Source organism: Macrotis lagotis, chromosome 1, assembly GCF_037893015.1.
Source record: "Macrotis lagotis isolate mMagLag1 chromosome 1, bilby.v1.9.chrom.fasta, whole genome shotgun sequence".
NCBI lineage: Eukaryota > Metazoa > Chordata > Mammalia > Peramelemorphia > Peramelidae > Macrotis > Macrotis lagotis.
Window position 1 is genome coordinate 384374982 of NC_133658.1, and position 7382 is coordinate 384382363.

The 7382-nt window shown below is 36.8% G+C and overlaps 1 non-coding gene across 1 annotated transcript; it reads right to left on the reverse strand.

The window, feature by feature from the left end:
* Positions 1 to 4363: 4363 nt before the first annotated feature.
* Positions 4364 to 4466, reverse strand: LOC141510574 (U6 spliceosomal RNA). The gene has a single exon (XR_012475036.1). It is a non-coding gene; the product is annotated as a U6 spliceosomal RNA (small nuclear RNA).
* Between the last annotated feature and the right edge of the window lie 2916 nt (positions 4467 to 7382).

Below are 7382 nucleotides of genomic sequence, written 5' to 3' on the forward strand. Positions count from 1 at the left end.
CAATGTGAAAGACTGGGGACTGTGGTTCCAGAAATACATAATATGTTGTAAGGACAAACCCCATTTCAGAGTATGTGAAAATTTTTCTTTAATCATTTCTTATCTGCTTTCTGTATGCTGATAGAAAACCTTTAAATTGACTATTGATTTGGCACTGTGTGAATACCATAGTCAGGAAAAGATGACTATTTTTTTTCTTGGAGCCTTTTGAGAAATGAGCAAGAAATTCTAACCCTCTAGAAGGGGAGAGAGAGATAATAAATAGTTCCTCTGGCTACCTTATCCCCCCATTCAGGAGGCCATGTGACCCCTATTCCCTCTGTTTCTTCTAACCTGTTGTGATCATTATTTCTTGATCTTTGATAAATAATTAGAGATTGAATGGATCAGATTATGATATTATGAGCTTTGAAAAGTTGGAAGAGTCATTAGAAGTCTATTATAAGGTGGTGCAATGAATAGAGCACTGGCCCTGGAGTAAGGAGGACCTAAGTTCAAATACAGCCTTAGATGCTTAATAATTAACCTAGCTGTGTGACCTTGAGCAAGTCACTTAACCCCACTGCCTTGCCAAAAAAACCCCAAACAAAAATAGAAGTCTATTATAAAGTTACAGCTGAATAGCTTAGTTAGGTCAGTTGTCAGAAGTGAGAAGTGACCTGTCTAGTTTATCTGGTCCAGCAATGAATTGAATTTGTAGCTAAGACACCCTTGCAAGTAAGGAAATAACTCCTCCATAGTGTGTATCACAACAAGAAGTGAATTTTGGGAGTGAGGGGAATAGTTTTGTAGCAACTACTTTAATTCTGGTTCTACTTTCCCAATGGGTTTTTAGAGGGGTCAGTATGCACTAATTTAGAGGGTATTTTTGTACTCCTGATCCTGCTATATCTACTCAATAAATAACCATTTCTGACAACTAATTAAGTCTGACTAATTTCAGCTGATAATCAATGGAAGAAGCAATCTTGCTCTGAGAATTTAACTGCCAGTGTGAATATAGATGGAGAAAGTGAAATTGTGTGTAACATAAACATTGCATAGTGTAGATTTGTGTGTGTGAGTGTGTTTGTGTGTGTGTGTGTGTGTGTGTGTGTGTGTGTGTGTGTGTGTATTTATAGAAACAAACATGGTCTTCAGGAACTGGAGAAGGAGGAGGAGAACTAATATATAATAGACAAAAAGGGTCTGTTTATTGGAAGCTGTACAACCTAGAATCAGTAGAATCACATATCCTGGACTTTACATGAATATTCAAAGAAGACTGTTTCAAATATTGCTAGCTGGCAAAGCTTGGCAGAGAATGATTAAAACTTCACATTAAAACTTTGCCCCAGAAGGGCAATGAGTCATTACAAGAACTGATGGCAACTCATGTTTCAGGCAAACTTAAACCTGTTAGGAGAATCATCTTCAAATATAATGGAATAGAAAATGTGTGCATTCTGTGTTCATCATTATTTACTTTAAATATACTTCAATAACACCTTTCATCAAGTTGTGGCACTACAAGGAAAATTCCAAATGAATTTACAATTACTTTAACATTAACTATACCAACTATGTTGTTATGAAAACTACAAGTTAATAACTCATGGATTAATATGAATGTTTGATTTGGACTGGAGTGGGGAGGATAAAAAGAAATTTTCATGGTTGAAATTTTCAGACTTGAGGTTGATCTTTAAGAACATCATTAAATGTTTCTAAAATGTCAATGTTTTGTGTCATCATTGCCTATTTATAATTTATGCAATCTTTATGCCAAGCTCTTATTATGTGAGTTACATTGAGGAGATTTTTCATTTCTTTGGGTCTTAGCTCCCACCTGGAAAATCTCAGTGGACATCCATCTTTTTCCCCTGACAGTATATGCTGAATTTTGCAGGTTAGTATAAACTGGGTTGCAATCCCAGGTCCTTTGCTCTCTGATATATGTTATTCCAGGTCTTCTGGACCTTCAATGTTGAGACTGATTGGTCCTGTGTGAGTGTGATTGTGTTTCCTTTGTATTTGAATTGTTTTCTTTTTGCTGCTTGCAATATTCTCTCCTTTATTTGAGAATTCCGAAATTTGGCTTTAACATCCTTTGGAGTTTTTATCCTGGGATCTTTCTCTGGAGGGGTTCTGTGTATTCTTTCATTAGTTATAACTGTATTCTTATTCTAGCATATTTGGGTAGTCTTCTCTAATAATTTCCTGCATGATGCTTTCCAGGTTCTTTTATTGGTCCAGGTTTACTAATAGTCCATTGATTCATAGATTGTGTCTTCTGGATCTATTTTCCAGGTCATTTGTTTTCCCCTTTTAAAAGTTTTCTTCCATTTTTTTCAGCCTTTTAATTTTGTTTGATGGAATATTGCAGTCTTATAGATTCATTGGTTTCTATTTGTTCAATTCTAATTTTTAGGGTTTTATTTTCTTCAATTACCACTTCTCTTGTCATTTTTTCATAGTTTTCCTATATGACTCTCATTTTTCTTTTTTCTCTCTTCTTTGGTTTTTAAATTCTTTTTTAAACTTTTAAAATTCTTTTAAGGTCGTAGAAGAGCTTTTGGATCTGAGTCCATTTCATAGACTGATTTGAGACTTCCCCATGAGTGATTTTTCACTGATTTCTTTTTCAGACATGACATTGTTATCAACTTTGTAAAGTAGTTTTCTATAGTGAGCACTCTTTTAAATTTTTTGCTTATCTTTGTTGTTTTAACTATGCTCCTGAGGTATAGGGAGTATAGTTTTTGTTTTTTTTTTGTTTTTTTGCTTTGCTGGGATTGGGGTCTAATCCCTGGTTTATGGTTGGCCAAGATGCTGTCTATGCAGTCCAGGCCTTGCCTTTTCAGAGGTTTGTTTCCTCCTTTATGTCCAGGTTTTGACTTAGCAGTGGTTTGTTTCCAACCCAGTCCTGTTTTTTGCCCTGGTGTTCCCAGGGTACAGACTTTGTTTAAGGTTGGGATCCTCCCTGCTGGTTTGCTATCTAGCTGCTTGGAACTCTGCTCTTGTCAAGCTGTTGGAACCTTGGTTACATTGTGGCTAAAAGCTTCTTGCTTGCCTGCTCTCCCACCTCCTGCACTTTACTTCGTCCTTTTCCCCAAAGAGACAGACCTTCACTAAATATCATCCATAATATCTACAGTTGAAAACTTCTTTGAATCTTCTCTTTTTCTTGCGGGGAATCTGTAGCTTGAATGTCAGAATAGAGGCTTCATTTCTCCCACTTGGAAAATCATAGAAAGTCAGTATCTTCCACTAACTGGTTTTCTGCCACTATCTCCCTTGTAAGCAAAAGATTCACCAAGTTAGAGAAGGGAAATTTCATTGGGGGAAAGAGGGGAAGAGAGACTTTCACTTGAGCAGCCCTTTTCTAAAGTTTTACAAGGATTCTCAAACATAATTTTGAATAGGCAGCTTTTTTCTCTGCTACTCCCAGCTGGTTTTTTGTCAAACATGACTTTTTTCTCCTGTTTTTCTTTGCTCCAAGAAGGTGATGTCAGGCATTGTAACTCCTTCAGAATTTGTTGTTCTCTTTGTAAGTATTATCCAACAAAGTGTGTTTGCACTTCTATATAACAGGCTACCAGCAGTCAGCACCAGGTGTTGCTGCTCTCAAGCATGGCCCAAACTCTACCCAAAAGTCTTTCTCTAGGAAAGTTCTCATCATTTTCCCTGTCTGAAAGTAGCCAGTTTTCTGCATTAAACTTATAAGTCTTTGCCAAACTAAGGATGTCCTCTTATTGAGGATTTTTCCTTTGCTGCTGATGCTAGTGACCTCTGACCACACAGTTTATGTATTGAACAAAACTCTATTGTTCTCCAACTTCAAAAGATTCCTTGTTATTCACTTTAAAGTCATATGTGATGACTGCAACTCTTGAATTTCTTCCCCACCCCCATCATGTGAGATGGGTATTCTCTTATATGAGCAATAGTCCCAACTTGTTTAGAACTAATAAAAAGTCATGATTTTTCCATAGTTCTCTCTTAAATAGGGAAGAATCTCTTTTAACCAAGTAGGCTATTCAAATTACCCTATAGGACAGGGAAGCTATTAATTCTACACATTTTCCTTTATGAAAAATTATTTTTGAGGAAAATGAGGTGAGAAATAAAGGTTCCAGAAGCTGATGCACTTTATTTCTAGGATTATTCTGAAAATTTTTTCCTCAGTTAAAACCTTTTGACTTGTCATGTTTTTGTGGCTTTGAATCAGTGCTGAAAAAAAAACCCAAACCCAAGCAATGAATGTGTTCATCATACCCATATCTAATTCAGATATAAAGCAAAGCAATGAATTTTCTTAAACTTTCCTACAATACCTAGTCTTTTTTTGGAAGCCACCCATGAGAAAATTCATCTCAAAATAATAAGTTTTAGGAGCATGATGTCTCTATATATTTTGCGCAGGGGCCATGCTAATCTTCTCTGTATCACTCCAGTTTTAGTATATGTGCTGCTGAAGCGAGCACATCTCTATATATTTTGAATGGAAAAGTTATCTTTATATATATTATATAACTCTAAATAAGATGTTTAACATCATTAAAATCCTTAGCAGTGGCAAACATGGTAAATAAACATTTGATTTCTAAGAAACCTCATTTAAAAAAATATTGTGATGTTACAGGAAAAAAAAACCTTCTATAATTTTGATAACATTGTTTTCTGCCTAGATTTTTTTTCTGGTTTTTAAAAGCTTTCCTCCAATAAGTGGTCTCTCATGTATATGAGATTCTTTAATAAGTCCAATCATAGAACTATCTCTTTTGACTTTCTGACTATGCAAATGAAGCATAAAACGGGGAGGTACAGATCTGTTAACAAAGGTTTTGCTCCCACTTTGAATACACTTTGTAATTTTAGTGCTTCACTGGGCTTTGTGACCTTTCTGATTTGGACAACTCTTCCAAAGAAGCAGATCCCATCTAAGCTTTCTCAGCCTTTTTGATTCCTAACCATGTCCATCCACAAACATGGTTCAGTTCAACATGGCAGTGGAACTTCCTCCATATCTCTTGTATCTCCAGCACCTAGCATGGTATCTGGTCCATAGTAAATTCTTAATAAATACTTATTGAATTATGATTGTGATATAGATATCACTGGGGCACTTCCTTCATTGTTCTGTTTATCCTTTTCTTTCACTATATACTTAGCACAGGTATCTTCTTAATGTTTGTAACCTGTTCACATTTGCCATCCTCTCTTTTGATACTAGCACAGCTTTAATTCTTTGAGGTTCTTTCCAGGACTTTCATCATTAAACAGCACCACTAGAATACTGTGGTTAATAAAAGAAAATGTGATCCCAAGGATTTCTGTAGAGATTTCTGTGAGATATTTCACTTAAGCATTGCCCCTCATCTTCATCCAGTTCAAAAGAGCAAGCAATACTACTTATAAAATAATAAAACAATAGTAGAAAAATTGAGAGAATGATTCAGAGAGAAAAAAACAACATGGACAGAAATCAAAATTTTCAGCTTTCATAAGTTGATCTGTTGTCTCAATTCCAGTAGTTATGGTAACACCTTTTGCTTTCTCTCATACTTTCCCTTAGGCAGTGAGCCAGTTGGATAACCATACCCACTTTAGAGCAATAGTTACTGAATCCCACTAATTTCAGTTAAATACTTGTGATACAACAAATTCCTATCCTCCTGTTCCCCATCTTTTCTGTTTTGTGGATGGAGTGGGGAAGTTGACCTAACAAGAATTTGAGCAGTTACAGATATCCTCTGACTGCTTCTGGCTATGTGTGTGCCACAGCTCCATTTAATCTCCCAATTGATTGTTGAACCAGAAAAGTTGATGGTGCAGGGTGCCACTCCTGGTAGAAGGAGTGGCTTCTGGCTGGTGGTTCTCTTGGGGAAGTTTTTTGAGAAGCTAAAATGTAACTCCATTTGGGAGGAAAGGGCCTTCTTTACTTTAGGAAGATGGAAAGTGGTTCTTCTCTTACTTGAGCAATAGTGAGGTTGGTACTTAAGGCCCAGGTTGCCTTCCCCTCTTTTTATGTTTAATTCTTCTAATATCAACCTTGCAAATTCAGGTTCTGGGAGGTCCTTGAAGGCTGGCAACAAGGATGGTATCTATTGGAGTGGCTGTGCAACAGTAGTAGCAGGATTAGAACTTCTTATAGGGAAGACATTGGTACAGAAGAAGGAGGTCCCTAGAAGGAAGGTCCTTTGTTGACTAATCATACCATGCTTAGTGGAGACAGAATGCTAACTACCTGAGTTAGCTGTCTTCTAAATACTGTTTATGTTCCCCAACAAACTTCTCAACTGATTGTACTAGAAGTGATGATTCACCAGATTCTTTTCTAATCATTCTTTGATTTTAAATATCTTAGTGTTCCTTTTCTTGTGACATAAATAAACTTCCTGTTCCATACCTAAATCAAGTTGGTACACTAGTTCCCTTTTTTTTCCTTCCACTTTTGAAGAAGATAAAATTTTGGACTTTGAGCTTAGAAATGGATCTATTATTCATATATAGGAACTTCCTCCAGAATCTCTGATGGGGGAGGGGTGAAGAGTCAATGAATGGGAGAATTGGAGGGGAGTCTATTTCAACTGTTGAGCAATCTGACAATGGTTACAATGCAATAAACTCATAGCAAAAAAAACTATGGCAGATAAAGGACACTGGCATAGGTCATCATTTCTTATGGCATCATCTGAACAAGCTTAGTTAGTCCATGTTCTAGAGAAGAAATATAGAGGCTGTAAAGGTGTATGTGGACAGCCTGGGGGTAGATGTGGAGTGGAGGAAGAATGTTTAAAATTTAAGGTCTTATCTAGAGTTTTCAAGAACCAAATGGAAGTGATTTCTGAAAAGAAAGCTTCCTAAGAGGTCAAGTATAAGTCTGTCTGTGCCAGTGTTGATGTTACCTCTTAGACCTTTTCCCTTTTCCCCACTGAATCAGACCAATACTCCCATTGAGTTTGGGTGAACTTGGACAGACTTCAAGAGATAGTGGAAGATAGAAAGGTTTGATGCATTATGGTGCATGGGATTCTGAAGAGTGGGACATGACTGAATGACTGAAAATAGCAATAGCATTGAATTTAGCAATCTACAGAAATCTATATGGGAGAAAACAACAAATTGTGGATGGGGGGGTTTCACAAGAATGCAAGATCTAATATAACACTATAGTAATAAAAGGAAAAAATCTAAATTTAAAACTGGATATGGTAGTGGCTAGGTGGCACAATGGATAAAGCACCAGCCCTGGAGTCTGTAGTACTTTAGTTCAAATCCGGCCTCAGACACCTAGCTGTGTGGCCTTGGGCCAGCCACTTAACCCCATTGTCTTGCCAAAAAATCCCCCCCCAAAAACTGGATATGGCTAATCCTCCTGTCATGACCTCCTAAATGAC